The 22541-nt window shown below is 49.9% G+C and overlaps 1 protein-coding gene across 5 annotated transcripts in view; it reads right to left on the bottom strand.

Annotated features, from left to right (window-relative positions):
* PLD2 (phospholipase D2) overlaps positions 1 to 22541 on the bottom strand; it is a 495902-nt gene that overhangs the window by 280633 nt on the left and 192728 nt on the right. The gene's annotated exons all lie outside the window — the stretch shown is intronic.

Here is a 22541-nt window from a genome sequence, read left to right as displayed (position 1 = left end):
CAATCCTACATTGATCACAGACACTGTGGGGAACGGAAGCGCAGTATATCCCTGGCACATGGTCTCATTTCTAGATTCCTTCAGTCTCTAACTTTCTCGTGTAATGCTCCATAACGGCATCACTCACTCCCCCTTCGCGAGGCCAGTCCTCACTTCCTGGAACCCATTTTAAGGGGCGCTGCCAGGTCTTGTTACATGTGGTTTGTTGACAAGGTGACCACCCGGCATGGAGACAAATTCTGAACAGCACTGTAAAATATTCAGGACAAAGGGTCAAAATTCAGGACAAAAGGTTAATTTTAGAGACACATCCAAGTAGAGGCGATGTATTCACTATGCGCGGTGTGTGGTTTCCTCAGGTGTGCTACATTCAGCTGGCTCGTTATGACCTTGTTCAATAGTAAATTGATGCCCTTGAGCACGGAGTCAAGGGCATCGCCCCTGCCCAAATTGACCTAATCTTTCTTGAAGAGAAAGCGAGAAAGCAACAGCAAACTTGAGATTATGATTCTAAATATTTCAGTGACGGGCCGCATGGCACACGTGAAGATGGTGGCGTTACCCTGGTCCGTGTATTATTGGTCAAACCTCCCCCTGCTCCTCCCTAGCTCCTTCTTCAGGCACTACGATGCATCCCTTAGATCTTAGATTTGGGGCTGGGGTGCCGCCTGGTAGGCCTTTCCACTCTAAAGCCGTGACTGGGGTGGATTAGCCCTTCTGGACTTTGAATGCGAGTATTTCGCTGCACGGCTCCAACGGGTGCTTCGCGGGTGCCCTCTGCGTGGGACGGGGTTTACCTGTAAAGACTTTAAGGACGGCTTACTGCACTAGTCATGATTTCCCGATGCCACTCTGCTTTCTCTTACCTTACTAGAACCCGTAAACTCACTAACACAAAGAAACGCTATGCTCCATCGATACCTTTGTAAGGCCTCCCGACTCGTGCAGGGCGTATTCGCTCAGGGCAGCTCCGTCAGTCGCATGCTTCAGACCTCTCAAAATTGGGGATTCGTTTGTTGACGGCGAGCTACTAGATGATCAAACTCTTACGGTGGACTATAATCCTCACCCAGGTCAATTCCTTGCTTACGAACCTAAATAATCAATAAATGCCCTACTTCATGCCCAAACTGCAACACTTGAGACAACTTTATGCACCTGAACCACTGGCACTGCGAATTGCTCTTGCAGAGCATTTTCTTGTTGTCTTCATAGGTAGATCACTTTGTTCTTCATTGTGTAATCACTCCATTATTTCATGACTCTTTTACTCAGGAACTTTCCAAACCGCTTGCAAGGTATTATGACACTTTCCCAAATTTCTAATGCTCCTGTTGGGCCATCCGCACCTCTCACCAAGGACACGACATAAGCCAGATTCATCAATAGCAGTTTATTCAAACCCAATGCATTTCGGGCCACAAAGGGGCCTTCGTCAGGGGAAACTGTAAATAACAATTGATCAAAATTAAAATTCCATGCCACCAATGTATATACGGACATCTATCACAATCATAATTACGTGTCAATACAAGAGATCAAATAACTTGAAACAGAGCTTGTTACTGTCTTTATCATTAATCCCAGTTAGGATTGAGGCATCGGTCTCCTTTATTGATTGTCAATAGAGCCCAGTAACTTCAGAGTGAAATCATGTATATTAATTGGTTTTAAATTAAATTGTTTTTCTTTCTGTTTTGTTTCATAAAAAAATTGTTGTTATTTACTTTTTATAGTAATCACTGACAAGAACATTCTGAAGAAGGCTTTGCCGAAACGCGTCATAACTTCAAATTTCTGTAAACTTGTCCAGTGTTTTATAACTTCACATATTCATGTGTTGGTTTAATGCTTTCATGTAATTGAACAGATCTAAAGGTTGTATAATTATGTTTTTCAAAGCAAAATTCACTCTTTGATTGCGTATTATTGAACATCAATGATCATGTCTACAAAAGTATTTATCGTACATATGAAGTAAATAACGAATATAAAAAAGAATAGAACATAAAAGAAAAATCTCGTTTTGTAATAATTCTAATTGCAATTGTATTGATTATTGTCTCGTCTCTGAAGTTGCTGCGCTTCCTGTTACTTTACCCTTGCACTGAGCCTGCTGCTTTACCTCTTTCCCATACATGGTATTTCCCTGCCAAGGCTTATCCTTTTTGTAGGGGACCCCTTTGTTTTCCAAATCGAGTCTTTCACTTTAGTGCATTAGGTCACAACATTGCTTTAACATTTATCTGAAATGAAAGTTTCTAAACATGAACTTTAAAACATTCATTAACCCTCCCTCTTGACTGCACCAGGAGTGAACAAAGTGGACCAACCATCCGGGGTCCCTTACATCGGGGTCCCTTACATCGGGGTCCCTTGATATTATTGTTATGGATGGGGAACATTCCAGACTAATAAAACATACAGCGAGTTTTTTGCACACAGTCCATCTTAAACTGAATTACTTGAAAGAGCTCTCAAAAGTCACTGTCATGTACATTAATCACATGAAGTAAATTGATTTGACTCAGATCACACAGTTTACTCATGAAAGGAATCCGGGATTTGAACCCTGGCTTCCCGGTCAAACATAGTGCACTTAAGCCGCTGACTAGATTACTTTATTTTTCCTCAGTGCCCTTTAGAACCAGAACACAGTGGTTTTGCGCAATTCTGTAAAATGAATAATGCACCATGTTAAATAAATACAGATCACGGATTAATCTGACACAATAGCTTTAAAAAACAAGCACTGACAAAGCTAATAGGTTTCCTCCTTTGAAAGATCCCTCACGAACATCATACACGAGGCCCAGGGCTAGTTTACGGAGAGTCTGTGGCACTCTGTGCATATTCCTGATGGGTGATCACCCTATGTGTCGAGCGCTTTAGGACGAGAGGCTTCTTGGGGCGGAGGGCACGCAGATCAGACAGACCCCAACAGCCAATCAGCTGCAGGCGGGCATGGTGTCAAAGTGCAGCGGCGTTTCTGTTAGGGCTCTGGGGACCCGTCCCTCTAATCTGCGTACATTTAAAGTGTGTTGTGTTGATCCTAGAAGCCCTGTGAACAGCTCCCGGCTGCTTGACCCCGTTGTGAGCATGCCTGTATCGAAAGCGAGGCTCTGACCAGCAGCCCACAGGCAGGCCCGGGCTCACCTTTACAGCCCTCAGTCATCACAGCAGAGGGACTGCAGCAGACTGAGGACCGGCGCCACGGGACGTCAGTCTCGGAGGGCACTGGCCATGGAGGCCCTGTGTGGCGCCATCATCGCTCACGTCCAGTGAAAGCTCCGTGTTTGCATTAGTCCATCTCCAATGCTTGTTTGAAGACACGCTGCTAAGTGACTTAAATTGACTCTCTTGCGGAGCTAGAGCCAGAGTTATAAAGCTTTAAGTGAAAGGACGACCTACTTTAATGCAGGCGGCAATAAAGCAAGACAGAAAGGCTTGTGTATATTTCATACAGGTAGAGATGTGGCCTAATGGCCAGAGCTGCGACTTCGGAACCGCGGGCCGACGTTCTAGTCTCGGCGCAGCCGCAACAGCCTATGATTCTGGGCAGATCACGTAATCTACCAGTGTCTGAAACTGCGTGTAACGTACCTGGTGCCCCTGTAAAGCGCTTTAATATATTCGAGTCACGTTTGCGCTATAAAGAAGCGCAGTCACCTCCAGGCGAAGCTTCTGTAAAGAGTCTCTTACTCGCACCCTGGTTCCACCTGTTGTATTTGCGATTGAACCCCCTTTCTGTGTGGTGCTCCGTGATACTGGCTTTACTACTACAATTCGGCCTTTCCTTTCCTGGTGATAACTTTACGATTCCTCTTCCTGTGACGTGGCACTCGCCCGCCGCTGGTCTTGGAGCACTTAATGCCTCTGTACACAGCGACTGTCCTGGCATGGCCCTTGGCAAACCGAGCTGCACACACTCCCTGTGCCAATGCTTGTTGCATTGTCTACCAGATCCCATAAGAAATATTCTGCCAAGTTGCCTTTTCTCACCCGGGCTCCAGAGTCTGGCATCCCTGGGTCTCGCCCTACCACAGACACCAGTGCTGGCTTCTCTGAGCCTGTAGCCAGTGGGCTGAATTGATAAAGTATATTTATGCACACGGTATTCTATAGTGCCCACAAGGCGAGAAGGGCAGCCTAGCGCTACAAAGGAGACACATCAGCGAGAGACAGACATTCGGCGCAGTCGGGGCCCTTTTAAAGCTGGGCGTGCAGCACATGTGGCCTCTGGCGCTACTGTGCAGGTAAATGCCAGACGCCTCTCTAGTCCCAAATGGGGGAGAGAGACTGGCTCATGTCGGTTCCTCGCTCAGTGCAATTCAGGATGCTTGTTCTCGCCTCACCACTTAGAACATTCACCAGCCGCCACTGGGAAGGGAACATCAGGAGGGGATCAGACAGGACCGCTCTGCTCCTCGTAGCTAAACTCTGTGATCTGCTGTTACAGTCTGAGGCCAAAAGCCAGGCGTGTGCTTCAAGAGAGTTAAGATGCAAACAGAAACCTAACCAAGAGTCTCCAGACAGGCCATCCTTCAGGGAGGTGAGCCACACCCAGCACTCCTCCAGATGCCGCGGGCATCCAGAGAAGGCAACTTTTTGAAAGTTCTGAACCTCTTACTCAAGAGGTTTTAAGGTTCTTAAATTAAAGCAATGTTTTACTTAACGGTTTCCTCAGAAATCCCCTCTGCCAACCTCACCAGACGCTGCACCAGTCAAGGAGACAGCGGGGACTTCTGTCGCAACACAAGGAGAGCCCAAGTGGACATCCCAACCCCCAAGAGAGCCTGCCCACCGAACACACCCCGCCGACCCCCAAGAGAGCCTCCCCACTGAACACGCCCCCCGGTCTCCGTCCATGGTCCTTCGCCCTCCGTATATCAACACAAGGAGAGCCCAAGTGGACATCCCAACCCCCAAGAGAGCCTACCCACCGAAAACACCCCACCAGTCTCCGTCCCATGATCCTTTGCCCTCTGTACATCAACACAAGAAGAGTCCAAGGGGACATCCCAACCCACAAGACACCCTACTCAGCCAACACAACCCACCGGTCTCCGTCCCATAGTCCTATCCTCTCTATTTATCAACACAGGGCGAGCCCAAGTGGACATCCCATCCCACAAGAGACCCTACCCACGAACACACCCCGCCGGTCTCCAGCCAACACACCCCGCCGGTCTCCAGCCAACACACCCCGCCAGTCTTCAAGCAACACACCCCGCCAGTCTCTAGCCAACACACCCCGCCGGTCTCCAGCCAACACACCCCGCCGGTCTCCAGCCAACCCACCCCGCCGGTCTCCAGCCAACACACCCCGCCGGTCTCCAGCCAACACACCCTGCCGGTCTCCAGCCAACACACCCCGCCGGTCTCCAGCTAACACACCCCGCCGGTCTCCAGCCAACACACCCCGCCAGTCTTCAAGCCAACACACCCCGCCGGTCTCTAGCCAACACACCCCGCCGGTCTCCAGCCAACACACCCCGCCGGTCTCCAGCCAACACACCCCGCCGGTCTCCAGCCAACACACCCCGCCGGTCTCCAGCCAACACACCCCGCCGGTCTCCAGCCAACACACCCCGCCGGTCTCCAGCCAACACACCCCGCCAGTCTTCCAGCCAACACACCCCGCCGGTCTCCAGCCAACACACCCCGCCGGTCTCCAGCCAACACACCCCGCCGGTCTCCAGCCAACACACCCCGCCGGTCTCCAGCCAACACACCCCGCCGGTCTCCAGCCAACACACCCCGCCGGTCTCCAGCCAACACACCCCGCCGGTCTCCAGCCAACACACCCCGCCGGTCTCCAGCCAACACACCCCGCCAGTCTTCAAGCAACACACCCCGCCAGTCTCCAGCCAACACACCCCGCCGGTCTCCAGCCAACACACCCCGCCGGTCTCCAGCCAACACACCCCGCCGGTCTCCAGCCAACACACCCCGCCGGTCTCCAGCCAACACACCCCGCCGGTCTCCAGCCAACACACCCCGCCGGTCTCCAGCCAACACACCCCGCCGGTCTCCAGCCAACACACCCCGCCGGTCTCCAGCCAACACACCCCGCCGGTCTCCAGCCAACACACCCCGCCAGTCTTCAAGCAACACACCCCGCCGGTCTCCAGCCAACACACCTCGCCGGTCTCCAGCCAACACACCCCGCCGGTCTCCAGCCAACACACCCCGCCGGTCTCCAGCCAACACACCCCGCCGGTCTCCAGCCAACACACCCCGCCGGTCTCCAGCCAACACACCCCGCCGGTCTCCAGCCAACACACCCCGCCGGTCTCCAGCCAACACACCCCGCCGGTCTCCAGCCAACACACCCCGCCGGTCTCCAGCCAACACACCCTGCCGGTCTCCAGCCAACACACCCTGCCGGTCTCCGTCCATGGTCCTTTACCCTCCGTATATCAACACAATAAGAGCCCAAGTGGACATCCCAACCCCCAAAAGAGCATGCCCACCGAACACACCCTGCCGACCCCCAATAGAGCCTGCCCACCAAACAGACCCCGCCGGTCTCCGTCCATGGTCCTTTACCCTCTGTACATCAACACAAGAAGAGTCCAAGGCGACATCCCAACCCACAAGACACCCTACTCAGCCAACACAACCCGCCGGTCTCCGTCCTATAGTCCTATCCTCTCTATTTGTCAACACAGGGCGAGCCCAAGTGGACATCCCATCCCACAAGAGACCCTACCCACGAACACACCCCGCCGGTCTCCAAGCAACACACCTCGCCAGTCTCCAAGCAACACACCCCGCCGGTCTCCAGCCAACACACCCCGCCAGTCTCCAAGCAACACACCCCGCCAGTCTCCAAGCAACACACCCAGCCAGTCTCCAAGCAACACACCCCGCCGGTCTCCAGCCAACACACCCCGCCGGTCTCCAGCCAACACACCCTGCCGGTCTCCGTCCATGGTCCTTTACCCTCCGTATATCAACACAAGAAGAGCCCAAGTGGACATCCCAACCCCCAAGAGAGCCTGCCCACCGAACACACCCTGCCGACCCCCAGGAGAGCCTGCCCACCGAACATACCCTGCTGACCCCCAAGAGAGCCTCCCCCCTGAACACACCCCGCCGACCCCCAAGAGAGCCTCCCCACTGAACACGCCCCCCCGGTCTCCGTCCATGGTCCTTCGCCCTCCGTATATCAACACAAGGAGAGCCCAAGTGGACATCCCAATCCACAAGACGCCCTACTCAGCCAACACAACCCACCGGTCTCCGTCCCATAGTCCTATCCCCTCTATTTATCAACACAGGGCGAGCCCAAGTGGACATCCCACAAGAGACCCTACCAACCGGACACACCCTGCCGGTCTCCAGCTAACACACCCAGCCAGTCTCCGTCCCATGGTCCTTTATCCTCCGTATATCAACACAAGGAGAGCCCAAGTGGACATCCCAACCCCCAAGAGAGCCTACCCACCGAAAACACCCCACCAGTCTCCGTCCCATGATCCTTTGCCCTCTGTACATCAACACAAGAAGTGTCCAAGGGGACATCCCAACCCACAAGACACCCTACTCAGCCAACACAACCCGCCGGTCTCCGTCCCATAGTCCTATCCTCTCTATTTATCAACACAGGGCGAGCCCAAGTGGACATCCCATCCCACAAGAGACCCTACCCACGAACACACCCCGCCGGTCTCCAGCCAACACACCCCGCCGGTCTCCAGCCAACACACCCCGCCGGTCTCCAGCCAACACACCCCGCCGGTCTCCAGCCAACACACCCCGCCGGTCTCCAGCCAACACACCCCGCCGGTCTCCAAGCAACACACCCCGCCGGTCTCCAAGCAACACACCCCGCCGGTCTCCGTCCCATGATCCTTTACCCTCTGAATATCAACACAGGAAGAGTAAGAGTGCTGGTTGGTGCTGTCCCCACGAAGGGGGGAGGAGACCTAAGAGTCCCAGAATCACTAGCGTGAGTGTCAATCAAATACAATGTTTACTTCAAGCTGAAAACCCGTAGGAACAAACAAAATTAAGAAAAATCAGTTTACAAAGAGCGGTCATACAAAAGATTGGTGGTTCCGTCTGTCTACGCTTGTTTTCAGGTGCTTCGGCCGGAGTGACCTCGGCTCCCAAGTCAATGCCTGAGGCTACATGATGGAACCCGGCGGGGTTTGGGGCTATCGCCACCCGCAGGTCAGAGAAGCACATTCGGGATGTATCCTAATCCTCTGTGCCCGGGTTAGCTGGGTGTACCACCGACTCATCAGTGCTTCTTTTGGAAGACCATCGGCAGCACCATCGAGCGCCAGAGGGACGGTGGGCGGGATAGTAGGAGGCTCAACAGCCGTTTATAGGAAGCTGTAATATGCATCATTGGCTACTGCACCTGCAATGTCCCCCCAGTCTGGCTAGGGTGAGTCACTTGAATACCACTTCCAGCCCAGCTTCCCCCACACACTAGCGGGAAGACTTCAAAATATACCCTGAGGTAGCTCAAAGCAATCCACGCCTCGCCAGAAATATCCGTGCACGCAGCGTGCTCACACGTCCTGCAAGAAACAAACCAGTGCATGATGTATGCAGGACCGTGCGTGCGCCTGCAAAATGAGGACCACGCGCACGCCTACAAAATGACGACCACGCGCACGCCTGCAAAATGATGAGCACGCGCACGCCTACAAAATGACGACCACGCGCACGCCTGCAAAATGATGAGCACGCGCACGCCTGCAAAATGATGAGCACGCGCACGCCTACAAAATGATGAGCACGCGCACGCTTACAAAATGATGAGCACGCGCACGCCTACAAAATGACGACCATGCAGCACGCCTACAAAATGACGACCACGCGCACGCCTGCAAAATGACGAGCACGCGCACGCCTGCAAAATGACGAGCACGCGCACGCCTACAAAATGATGAGCACGCGCACGCTTACAAAATGATGAGCACGCGCACGCCTACAAAATGACGACCATGCAGCACGCCTACAAAATGACGACCACGCGCACGCCTGCAAAATGACGAGCACGCGCACGCCTGCAAAATGACGAGCACGCGCACGCCTACAAAATGATGAGCACGCGCACGCCTACAAAATGACGACCACGCGCACGCCTACAAAATGACGACCACGCGCACGCCTACAAAATGACGACCACGCGCACTCCTACAAAATGACGACCACGCGCACTCCTACAAAATGACGACCACGCGCACTCCTACAAAATGACGACCACGCGCACTCCTACAAAATGATGACCACGCGCACTCCTACAAAATGATGACCACGCGCACTCCTACAAAATGATGACCACGCGCACTCCTACAAAATGACGACCACGCGCACTCCTACAAAATGACGACCACGCGCACTCATACAAAATGATGAGCACGCGCACGCCTACAAAAGGATGAGCACGCGCATGCCTGCAAAATGATGAGCACGCGCATGCCTGCAAAATGATGAGCACGCGCATGCCTGCAAAATGATGCAAGCGTTGAATGTTTCTTTTTGTTTACAGATTCGAGTTCGATAGATAAACAACATTTAAAAAAGTGAGGTGAGCAGGTGGAGGAACAAATGCAGGAGGCAGAAACAACACAGAGGGTGGAATCATGGAGGGTGGGAAAGCAACAGGAGGATGGAATCATAGAGGGTGGGAAAGCAACAGGAGGGTGAGAGAAGCAATACAGAGGGAGGAATCATGGAGGGTGGGAAAGGAACAGGAAGGTGGGAGAAGCAACAGGAGGGTGGAATCATGGAGGGTGGGAAAGGAACAGGAGGGTGGGAGAAGCAACACAGAGGGTGGAATCATGGAGGGTGGGAAAGGAACAGGAGGGTGGGAGAAGCAACACAGGGGGTGGACTCATGGAGGGTGGGAGAAGCAACAGGAGGGTGGAATCATGGAGGGTGGGAAAGGAACAGGAGGGTGGGAGAAGCAACACAGAGGGTGGAATCATGGAGGGTGGGAAAGGAACAGGAGGGTGGGAGAAGCAACACAGAGGGTGGAATCATGGAGGGTGGGAGAAGCAACACAGAGGGTGGAATCATGGAGGGTAGGAAAGAAACAGGAGGGTGGGAGAAGCAACACAGAGGGTGGAATCATGGAGGGTGGGAGAAGCAAAACAGAGGGTGGGGTAGCAACACGGGGGTGCTTTTTAGTTAGGTTTGTGCTATACAAATACCATATACAGACATCCATGCATCCATACATACATAAAGTACTTGCTCTTGAAAGACAAATCAATCCCTGGACATTGATTTATTGGTTGCTATTGGCTGGTTTATTGGAGTAGAGTGTCAAACCCTCCAGTACCTCCCCGAGTAAGCCTTCGACTACTCGACTTTGCTAACTCGAAGGTCGTCTCCTAGAAGTGTTCTTGGGGCTCGGTATTGGGTTTATCAGTCAGGTAACGCCTCAGCCCACCATGGCTCTGAGGCTTTCATGGTTAGAATCTGAGCCCTGTAACCCCTTAGTGACCTGGGACACTTGAAAACTTCCCACAAACACTTCCAGAGGTTACTGCTCCAGTGGCATTGAAACATGTCGTCATCACCCCATTTCCGAAGAGACCAACATTAGACCTGTACAGCAGACCCGCACAGCAGACCCGTTCCATCCACCTGCCAAGGGATCTCCCATCTCCATTAATTCGGGGAAATTCTACAGTAAGACGTCACAGAGCGGCTTCAGGCACCTGGGGACCGAACCCCACTCTTCACGAGCATCGGTGAAGATGCGGGTCAGTGAGAGGAAGCAAAGCCTTTCTCGCCAACACTGGAACAGCGAGGTACCCTCATACCTGTACACCTCTGGGTGGAAAGGGCCAGGAGAATCACATCATTGTTATGAAAAGACCCGGTGAATGTGCAGGTGTCGCGGGCGCGGCTTTGGGATGGAGACAGTCCTTCCTCACAGATGGGGGTCACTGGCCCTGACTGGGCCTGCGCTGTTTCCGATATGTGAGGTGACTCATGATGAGCTACGAGATTCATTCTTGTCATAATCGCAGTTCAGCGCGTATTATGCACTGACTTACACAAGTAGTGACTAACTACCAAGTCTATTTTCAAATGTATGTAGATGGCCACATATGATGCTCAGAATCTCACCGGTCTGCAGAGGGCCTGGGGTCTGGATCCAAACATTGCCAAATGCTTCACGCACATACACGGACGGGTGAGAGACAGATTCCTCTGCCTAAAGGGTCCTAAAACTGAACTCCTTATGGAAAGGCGCTATTCTCCAGGTGCCTGTCCCATTAATGGGCCATCAGTCGTCGAGCTGTGCCTATCACTTGTCAGTAAGTTAAAAATCTGAGAATCATCTTAGAGGCTGGCGATCCCTCAACTCTCAAACACAGCAATATAAGGCTCCAAGTCCCGGCTATCAACTCTCAGGACGATCCACCCTCTCCTACAAACCTAACACAGCTTGGAGGTAACCAGGACGTCGAAGCGGGTCTGGAGCAAATGTACCTTGAAGGAAATCAAGTGGTCGACAAGGAGTAGCCAGTAGGCATTGATTAGGATCCAACACGAGTGACCAGCGCTCGGATTCATCATGAATGGCAGGTGCTTGGATCCAGCATGAGTGCTTGTGGACTCTGATTCAGTACGAGTGGCTGTTGTCTGCGATTTACTACAAGTTGGTATTGACTGAGGTCCAACGTGAGTGGCCATTGATTGTGATCCAGTCTGGGTCACCATTGATTGTGATCCAGTCTGGGTCGCCATGGTTTGGGATTCAGTTGACTGGGATCCACTGTAAGTAGCTACTTATTGGGATCCGTTGGAAGTGGCAGTCACTGAGAACGAGATCTCATGCTATTTCACTCCTTTCTGGGCTGACCAGGTCATGATGGACCCAACGGGAGGCAAAGAGCAGACGCTATGTCCATCCTCGAAGGACCACAAGTGACATCCTAAATCACTGAATAAACTTAAAGCTTAATAATGTGACAAAAATACCACAGAAAGAATCCTTTGAGAACATACACCAAGATCAAGTGCTGAAACCAAGGGGCGGAACACAGAGGCAAACAATGGAAATAAAACTCTCACAGATTCGACTAAGGCTCCGATTCACCCATGAGGAAAACACGACAAGCCACGGAGAGCGGAGCAGAAGGAGATGGAGAACACCGGGCGGCCAAGAACAGCACTGGAGCCCAGAGATCCACCAATGAGGAGATGGCTGAGGGGTGAAATAACCAAACAGGGGTCCACGGTTTTAGTGCCACCACTCGGACAGAGGGACATCACCTCTGTGGACAAAGTACAAGCAAGGAACATTCGGGGGTCCCAAGGAGGAAGACTACTTCCAAAGAACAAAATAAACCAACCAGTGTCTCGCCCCAAAACTGGAAGTGTCATGGTTGTTGAGAAGTTTAGTATCTGGCCAGAGGCAGTGGACTCCGGGAGTTTGTTGGTCAGTGTTACGTCTCCCAAGGTCGAGCATCAAAACATTACTCCGTTGTGCCAGGGAACTGCTAGAGGCTCGGATGCCCAAAAGGCGACCTCAAAGGAGAGAGAGTGGCAGCGAGAAAGGTGTGAGAAGGAATACAGCAAGTCAAAGTCTGAACAAGAAAAGCAGACGACAAAAAAAGGAAAAATAGCAGTAAAAAATAAAACGATGATAAAGAAAGGTACAAACAGAATAAAGAAAAGAAAAAGTATTAGGAGAAGAAAAAGGAAAGATGGGCTGTGGTAGGAAGATAAATGCAGCAAATGAAGAGAGAAAGTGCAAAAGAAAAAAAACATGAAAACTAGAGGAAGTGAAAAAAAATCAAGGAAGAAAGAAACAATAATGAAGAAACAAATTAGGAGGAAGGAAAGAAGGGTAAAAAAAGGGAAAATCAGATGAGGAATAACTGAATTCTGTTCATAGTAAGGCACTGGTTATGAGCGAGGGGAATTCTTTACTGACATTCCCAGCTCCCGGAACTGCTATCGCCAGCCAGAGTCTGCACTTGGAGTTCAGCCGGTCACGAGTCTAGCCCCCTTGGAACGGAGAGGACTCTATTCACAGAATCCCCCAGGCGCCCCCTCCTCTGAGGGATTCAACGGCCTCTCTTGCCCCTTCCCTGACAGGCTGTTGAGTGGGAGCAGAGGCTCCCTGTGGGGCGGGTGGAGGGAGTCAGGGTGGAAGGGTAGAGGAGGGAGAGAAGAGACTAGTTGTGGGGCCACGCGGTAATTCGGTTCCAGCGCTCCCCTCCCCAGAAACAACGGGCACTGATGGTAGAGGGACCCGAGCCCCCCCGCCCCCCCCCCCCCCGCTGCCCGGTAATCAGGACCGGATGTGTCCATCCATCCACAGCCGTGGCAAGGAGGAGAGAGGGGGAGGGGCTAAGGGCACAGGAACTTGTGATGGGACAGTGAGCCTGGTCCTGGCTCTTGCATTAATGAGACCACATTGGCAAGACTTCTAGGCACCTCCTGCCAAGAAAGCATTAGAGTATTACACGGAGCTCAGGGACAAAGGGAGGGGGAGGGGCGGAGACAGACACCGAGGGAGAAGAGGCAGAGAGAGAGAGTGACAACAAAAGGGAGAGAGGGAGACTAAAGAGAGAGAGAGAGAGAGCGAGAAAGAGAGAGAGGGAGGGAGCTTAAGAGGAGAAGAGAGACTGAGAGTAAGGGCGAGAGACCAAGAGCAACAGAGAACAGGAGAGAGAGAAAAAGAGCATAAGAGGAGAGAGGGAAAGAGCAAGAGAGGAGAGAGGGAAAGAGCAACATTGAACAGGAGAGAGAGGAAAAGAGCAACAGAGAACAGGAGAGAGAGGAAAAGAGCAACAGAGAACAGGAGAGAGAGGAAAAGGGCAACAGAGAACAAAAGAGAGAGGAAAAGAGCAACAGAGAACAGGAGAGAGAGGAAAAGGGCAACAGAGAACAGGAGAGAGAGGGAAAGGGCAACAGAGAACAGGAGAGAAAGGGAAAGGGCAACAGAGAACAGGAGAGAGAGGAAAAGGGCAACAGAGAACAGGAGAGAGAGGAAAAGGGCAACAGAGAACAGGAGAGAGAGGAAAAGAGCAACAGAGAACAGGAGAGAGGGGGAAAGAGCAACAGAGAACAGGAGAGAGAGGAAAAGGGCAACAGAGAACAGGAGAGAGAGGAAAAGAGCAACAGAGAACAGGAGAGAGAGGAAAAGAGCAACAGAGAACAGGAGAGAGGGGGAAAGAGCAACAGAGAACAGGAGAGAGAGGAAAAGGGCAACAGAGAACAGGAGAGAGAGGAAAAGAGCAACAGAGAACAGGAGAGAGAGGAAAAGGGCAACAGAGAACAGGAGGAGAGAGGAAAAGAGCAACAGAGAACAGGAGAGAGGGGGAAAGAGCAACAGAGAACAGGAGAGAGAGGAAAAGGGCAACAGAGAACAGGAGAGAGGGGGAAAGAGCAACAGAGAACAGGAGAGAGAGGAAAAGGGCAACAGAGAACAGGAGAGAGAGGAAAAGGGCAACAGAGAACAGGAGAGAGAGGAAAAGAGCAACAGAGAACAGGAGAGGGAGGAAAAGGGCAACAGAGAACAAAAGAGAGAGGAAAAGAGCAACAGAGAACAGGAGAGAGAGGAAAAGAGCAACAGAGAACAGGAGAGAATTGATTTTAGATTTATACAGCACGAACTAATGCCCGAGAGAGTCTAGGCGCTACAACCCCAAATGCACTGAAAGAAAAGAGAACAATGAAGAGAACAGCTGGTACATGGATATTTATAACAAGCATTGGCATAGCCAATAGGTCTCGCCTTTGGGACCTTATAAGTATTTAGTTATGCAGCACAATATCATTGGTACAACAACATCAACTGTTGCATGGCTAAAAACGTATAAGGTCCCAAAAGCGAGACCTATTGGCTATGCCAATGCTTGTTTCTGAAGGAATCCATACTTTTGTGCTCACTGTAAGCCATTTATTTTAAAACACCGATCTTGGCTTTCCTTAATGTGCGAGTCGCATCATTTACCACCCATACACTGTGTGGGAGTCACTGACCGCCAGCCTCCTGTGGGGCCACAGCCATAAATAAACATCACCTCCATTCTTTTGAACCTATTTTGCCTTAAAACGGAAATTATCCCAAGTAGCCTGGGGTGCTGTCATCGATATTCGCAACCCCTCCATCATCCTCATGGGGGGGGGGGGGGACACTAGTCGATTGGATTAAAAAAAGTAAAATGTTGCATCGTTACGAACATAGTGGGACTGAACGACTCTCCGTCTCCAGACCAGTCACAGCTGTCAAGGGTAAGTAGTAAATAAGATGGAAGAAAGACTGGACTGTCATGAGATGTAATTGAGATTAGTTCTTCAACATGAGCCCAAATGCAAAGGAGAACCATGCTATGTAAGACGGGGTTCAATCACAGAACTTGTAAGTAGCCGGAGTGCGCCGTGAACATACAAATCAAACATCAGACATCGAAAAGTACAAAAAAAAACAAGCCGTAGTGAAAGGTTTGGATAAACAGTGGGGTAAACCTTCTTAGTCGGGAGCCTTGGCATATATGCGGAAGAGTGAAGATTAGGGGTTTGTGGGAGATGGTAGCGGGGGGAAGACTCACTGTTGAGCGCGAAACTATACAAATGTGGTGGTACGGTGGGAATGCATAGTTCAAATGACCAATCAGGGATATGGAGTGATTATGACTGATCAACTACTTGCAATCAGCGGGCAAGGAGGTGAAGGGGCACCGCAGCTGGTTAAACCATAGAACGGGGAACCGTGTCCGGAGAGTAGTACAGGGGGGTCTTTTGACCGCAGTTTTTAGGCCAATAAAAAGGTACTACCGAGTCGAGGGGGAGTAAGCGGCAGGAAGACTATAAAGGGAGACGGAGAAGGCATGGGAGAGGGCATCATGGGAGGCAGCGAGGGCAAGGGGCAGCTACTGGGTTAAGAAGCAGGGTGAACTTGTACAGTTGCCATGAGGCAAACTTTGTAAAGCTTTAATATTCTCGTTAAAAGGCAAGCATATTGTTTTTTTTCTTTGCAGCACAGAATACAAAATTATTTTAGACGGTCAAAAGGAAAAGTTTGACATTTTATGGAAATTAATAGGAAAAGAAGAGCAAAATGAAGGTCGAGGGCCTAATAAGCAAGTTTGAGTTGCTGTAGGAGCTACCTATGGGAGGAACTGTGGTAATAGTTGTTCCGAAAGCTATCTGTGGACTCTACTGTCCCGACGATGGGTCCAGTTGCGCCCCCAATCGTCGAGGCATGAGCACCACAAGCACTTTATATACTTTTTACAACTATCGCACTACACAGGGACCGCGCATGCGCAGACGATGATGCGAGTCTACGACTGAGAAGGAGCTGGGAGTGGGACAGGTGGACTACGGGATCCTACACCCATCAGTTCACGCACACTTTTACCCCATAAACCGGGTTCTAGCGGTTGTCCGAGTCGATGTCGTGGAATTCCGGCTCCATGGCTCCCGGAGGCTGTGGGCCGGGGCAGGAGGGCACGGCGGGCGAGCAGAGTATTTATCTTAGGTAGCCAATTGGATCATTCCCGGCGGTGGGCTGGAGGGCGGTGGCCTGGAGGGCCGAGCGCAACCAGCCTCGCGCTACAGCTTCTGTCACTGGCACTCAGCAGTTGACGCATGCACGGTGACGTAATGCTTCCCTCCCAGAAGATACTTCGGCGGGTACCAAGGGAGGAAAGTACCTGGCGAGTGATGTAAACAAAGGGGAGGGGTCACTGTTCAAAATGTCACGTAAACCTAAAACATGTAGGGTGCTACCTGGGGTTGTAATGGATTTCTGCTGTATTAAGAGCATTTTCGGGTACATGTCAACAATACGAGAGAAGCAAATAAAATGCCATCTTTTTGTGCATGTGGTTAGATGAAAAAATAAGGAGTACAGTAGGTAAGATCTCATCTTAATTAAATAAATCTGATCCTTCTTAATCTGGACTTTTGTCAACTGTTTTGCAGCGTGAAACCTATGTTTACTTCAGGTCGCTGACACTTGTTTGTGCTCCATTTAAGGTTTTGCGGTGAGCACAAAGCAAGGGCGGTTAATGCTGTAACCCATCACTATTCACGCAGGTCACTGTGGGGGAAAGGTAGCCCCCGAGTTAATCATCCGACCTGCAGTCGGAAGAACAGTATTGTTTCTTTTCAAGTGCTGATTGCAATGAGTTAATAATTCAAGCGAGGGTTGTTACTTCACTCGGGTTTTTGGGAGGCGTGTTGTTTTGTTATGCTTTTGGGAGGATGGGGTGGAGAAAGTGCTGCTCGGAAATGCTCGAAAGTGAAAGTGATCGCGATCAAGCACGGTGAGCGAAGCGATCGAAAGACAGAGGGCGGCTGCGCTCGTGCACGCGGGCGTGCACACAAGCTTTAGGCCACCAAAAGCCTGTGGCAGCACTTTGAAAATCCACACACTAAATGTCTCGCAGAGCAGCGCATGCGCTGACTCAGCGAGACCTAAAAAATGACCGTTGGGGGGGCTGAAAGCCAGTTCTGAAGCGTTCTTTGGGTGGGTGGGTAGGGTGTTCCATAGGTTCGAAGTTGAATAAATTAAACTACTACCTCTCCATCTAGACAGCCGAAATCTTGGGATTTCAACCAGATTTGCTTTGGCAGATGGAAGATTTCTTTGCGGGGTGTACCAGCAAAACTTATATCACAAATACAGGGGTCCAGAATTGTGTAACGCCCTAAAGGCAACACAGAGGGCTCTGAAATCTGAACGTTGTTTCAGGAGTAGCCGGTGCAGAGCTGGTTTAGCAGATGGATATCTGGGGGTTCCGCCAGTAGTCGCACTGCTGCACTCTGAAGAACTTGTTACTAGTTAAGAAGACCTCTCTGTAGATTAATCAAGAGAGCGTTACAGTAGTCTAGCCTGGAAGTGATTGGAGCGGAGACAGCTGTTTGTGGAGATCCTGAGGCATATACGGAAGTGTTTCCTTATCATTTTTAACGTGTCAAAGGCGGAGGAAGTGATAGCGTTGATTCGAGGTTTCAAAGCTAGGGCTGCCTCAAAGGTTACTCCCAGGTTCTCTGCTTTGCTTGCTGGGGTAGGGAGACTCGAGTTCCTGAGGCCACCAATCGGGCGACCAGAAGGATACCGCTGACCCTAAAAGCAGGACTTCAATCTTTCCTGAGGTCAATTTCAGACAATTGTCCAGAATCCACTTATGCGCCTGTTGTGTTGCAGTTATGAAACCTGGCTGCCGTGCCCTGGATGTTACTAGTTACTGAAATGACAATTTGGATGTCGTCTGCAAATTAAAGAGTGAAGGACGGGTGAAGAACCCTGTGGAACACCACAGGGTAGATGAAAGGGGGGGATTGAAAGTCATCAAATTCCACGGATTGCTGTCTCTCAGTTACAAAATACCTAAGCTATAGAGACTATTACTCAATCAGCAGTGGTGGACAGTGTCCAACGCTGCAGAGAGTCTAAAAGAATGCGCGCAGCGTTCAGGGGTGTAGCACAGGCCCCCGCATACCCCGCAGTGCGGGGGGACCCCAAGCTCCAGGGGGCCCCCTCAGCACTGCACTTCGGCTGGGGAGCTCTTGATAGAGTCAGGAGGGGCCCCTCCACGTACCTTGCAGGGGGGCCCCCTCAATTATCGTTACGCCACTGGCAGCGTTGCCTCCTCCGTCTACTGCACATCTGATCTCCTCCGTGGCGGCAATCAGGGCCAGCTCCGCACTGTCCTTACTCCTAAAACCAGACCGAGTTGCGTCCCAGAGATCATTGCTGTTGATGAAGCCGTCAGTTTTTGATTGGTCAGTTTTTCAATGATTACAGCGGGCAGTGGGAGATGGGAATTAGGGCGATAGCTGCTGGGATCCCCAATATCTGGACTGGGTAATGTTAAGAGCGGGAGGATGGACATTGGAAATACGCCAGACTTTAAAATGAGATTAAAGACACAGGTCAGATGTTGTGCAACTATCTCAGGGGCCAAGTGTATGATGTTAGCTGGGCAGGGGTCAGCTGGGGAGCCCGACTTGCAAGTACGGAGAAGTTTGACAACCTGCTCATAGTTAATGTATGGGGCGGCAGATAATGTGATGGAATGAATGTCAGCCGGGTTCACCGGAGGAGACTGGCAAAACCTGGCACAGCTGTCAGCAATGGGCAGGGTACTGCCAGGGTCGCCGAGAGCTAGGGTCCTACTGTCAGAGTTTTGATTCATGGAGAAAGCGTCATATATGTCGCTAACTTTTTGTTGCAAGTAGGACGCTATGGTGTTCCACAAGGTTTGAACAATAGCTGGATTTTGTTTTATCAGGCAGTCTGGTTCGTTTATGAACCGTGGTAAATAATTCCCAAGGGTCATTGTTTGTTGATTTTATCTGTACAGTAGTTGCTTTTAGCTTTAATGATCATCTCTTTGTAATTCATAATACATTTCTCAAAGGTTATTTTGTCAGAATTGGCATAGTTCTGTCTCCAACGATCTTCCTGACAGCAACAAAGCTGTTTTTCAAGCCTACATTCCTCGGAGAACCAAGGATCAGATGGCAAGCCCCTACGACCCCTTCCTACTTCTAAGGGTACTAAGGAGTTTACTACCCAGTCAATCCAGGCGTGATACTCTGCACTGACGGTTTCGGAGTCCATGGTGGTCATAGGCCTAGACTTAAAATGAGACAGAGAGAACAGGAGGGAGGAGTGTGAGAGAGGGAGAGAACCCGAGAAAGAGCAACAGAGAACAGGAGAGAGAGAGCAACACAGAATAAGAGCGAGAGACAGAGCAACAGAACAGGGAAGAGAGAGAGGGAGAGCAAAAGAGAACAGGAAGGAGAGAGACAAAGAAAGAGCAGTAAAGAACAGGAGAGAGAGAGAGAGAGAGAGACAAAGAGGGAGAGCAACAGAGCAGCAAAGAGAGAAAGAGGAACAGAGAACGAGACAGAAAAAGAGAGAGAGAGGGAGAGCACAACAGAGAACAAGAGGGAGAGAGACAAAGAAAGAGCAGTAAAGAACAGGAGAGAGAGAGAGGCACAAAGAGGGAGAGCAACAGAGCAGCAAAGAGAGAAAGAGGAACAGAGAACGAGACTGAAAAAGAGAGAGAGAGGGAGAGCACAACAGAGAACAAGAGGGAGAGAGACAAAGAAAGAGCAGTAAAGAACAGGAGAGAGAGAGAGACAGAGGGACAGCAACAGAGCAGCAAAGAGAGAAAGAGGAACAGAGAACGAGACTGAAAAAGAGAGAGAGAGGGAGAGCACAACAGAGAACAGGAGGGAGAGAGACAAAGAAAGAGCAGTAAAGAACAGGAGCGAGAGAGACAAAGAGGGAGAGCAACAGAGCAGCAAAGAGCGAAAGAGGAACAGAGAACGAGAAAGAGGGAGGCAACAGCAGAGAAAAGGAGAGAGAGAGAGAGAGAGAAAGCAACAGAGAGCAGGAGTGAGAGAGACAAGGAGAAAGCAATAGTGAACAGGAGAGACAGAGAAAGAGAGCAACAGAGCAGGAAAGAGAGAGCGCAACAGAACAGGAGAGGGAGAGAGAGCAACAGAGAACAGGAGCGAGAGATGGGAGTGGGACAAAGCGAAAGAGATCAAGAGCAACAGAGAACCGGAGAGAGAAAGAGTTGAGAGCTTGGCAAAGGGGGAGAGAGAGATCAAGAGCAACAGAAGAGGGAGAGAGAGAGGGAGAGAAACAGAGAAACAGCAACAGAGAACAGGAAAGACAGAGAGAGAGAGCGCAACCAAGAACAGGATAGAGAGAGAGAAAAAGCAACAGAGAACATAGAGAGATGGGAGTGGGACAAAGAGACAGCAAGAGCAGTACAGAACAGGGCAGAGAGAAAAAGGACTGGGAAAACGATGGAGAGGAAGGGCAACATAACAGAGGACAGAGAGAGATGGGGTTGGGACAAAGAGGTAGATAGCCATGGAAAATAAACATAAGGCAGTGATTTTAGAGACTGGATTGTTCTTTTGCTCTGCTCGATTCAGCACATACGCAGGAATCGTTTGCTGTGTTGCGGTTTCCTTTGTTTAAGGTGTTTAGGTTTGTCTTGCTGCTCCCACTGGACTTCAATGGCCCTTTGTTCATGTTTTGACTTCAGGTGTTAATTCATGGTCAAAGTGCAAAAGCAGTACCGCATACCATTTCTGTCCCCTTCTTATATCTGGTCTCAAAGTTTGTAGGTGAACAGCTTCACTTTCAGTTTTTACTCCTGTTGGAGGAGTAAAGAACTCCCCAACAAGGGTACCCTTGTCCAGTAACTCACTCTACCTAGCACACACCTACCTCTCCAGAAGCAGATGATGGAGCTGGAGCCTTCTCTTCTGGTCTTAAAAATCACTGCCGTATGTTTAAGGCTCCCGGTTGTATAGTATTTATTTTATTTACATTTCCATCTGAATTTATCCATATTTATTTGCTAATTTTATCTGTATTTATCCATATTTATTTTAGCTTTTGTTAAAAAATGAAGCTGAAATGAGTGCATTTCCACATTTATTTAACCAACAAATATGCAATCATGCTTAAATGTCTGCCAGGTTTCAATGCTGTAAACACACGCAGAAGATAAATCAATGTACTTATATGGAAATATGCAAATTTCAACCTTTGCATATGTACTGCCATTAAAGCCTGTTTGCTAAAATTCCTTTCTTTTTTATCCCCCTTAGCTATCAATCCACACAGCTATTTGCCTGGCAGTCATGTCAGACAGTATTTAGAAGTACAAAAAAAGCAACCCAATTTCCGTTTTTATCCACATCTAAAAATAAATATAGACAGAAAACATTTATTTTACTGGCTGTATTTATCTGTAATCAGTAAAAATGGAAAACAGGGAGCCTTACTTATGTTGCATGAAAAAAGTTCATAAGTCTCCATTTGCCACCACGCTTGCTCGAAAGTTCAGTAAAAACACAAAAACCCCAAACCCTCAAAAAAAAGGTTCTTTTGAGAGCCACGCACAAAACTTAATGAAAGAGCTTTCCTAAATTAACTCCTAATCTGTGCAAGGCCACCAACAGGGTTTGGACGCCACTGTAGGTTTGACCACTCCCACCGTGCTAGGGAAAAGTTGATGCACAACGGTGGTTGGTTTTCAGAAATGGGTTAGAGGTAGGCCTGACCCCAAAGGTCTTGGGGCCAAGCCTCCATTGAACATGGATACATTTCATTCAAGGAGGGGGTGAGAGTTAGATAGAGTATATCATAAAATAAACAGACATTCACTGATAAAAACCACAGTTAAAATGAAGCTATAGTTTTGACTGGATGCCAGCCATTAATATAGGTTTAAAAAAAACTCTGAAATTCACTTGGGAACCACAATTTAAGTATAGTTATGGTTAAGACTTAAAACCGAAAACCACTAAATTTTACAGACCACGACGTGTACAAAAGTCATGAAAAGCATGACTTGTGCACCAATTACAATGCTTATGACCGCACATAATGTACACCAATAAATAGCAACACCTAAGGGCACACCATCATTAAAGAACAGAATGTTTTGTTTAATATACAAACTAGATGTAACAAATCCAAATTAATGCTCAAACCAACCAATGTGTTCCCCTGTTATAACATGAGGATTAGTAAACAATTTTACATGATGTCATTA

The sequence above is a fragment of the Triturus cristatus genome, chromosome 12 (assembly GCF_964204655.1).
Source record: "Triturus cristatus chromosome 12, aTriCri1.1, whole genome shotgun sequence".
Classification (NCBI taxonomy): Eukaryota; Metazoa; Chordata; class Amphibia; order Caudata; family Salamandridae; genus Triturus; species Triturus cristatus.
The sequence above is the reverse complement of the archived record's forward strand: the minus strand, read 5'-3'. Positions and strand labels throughout refer to the sequence as shown.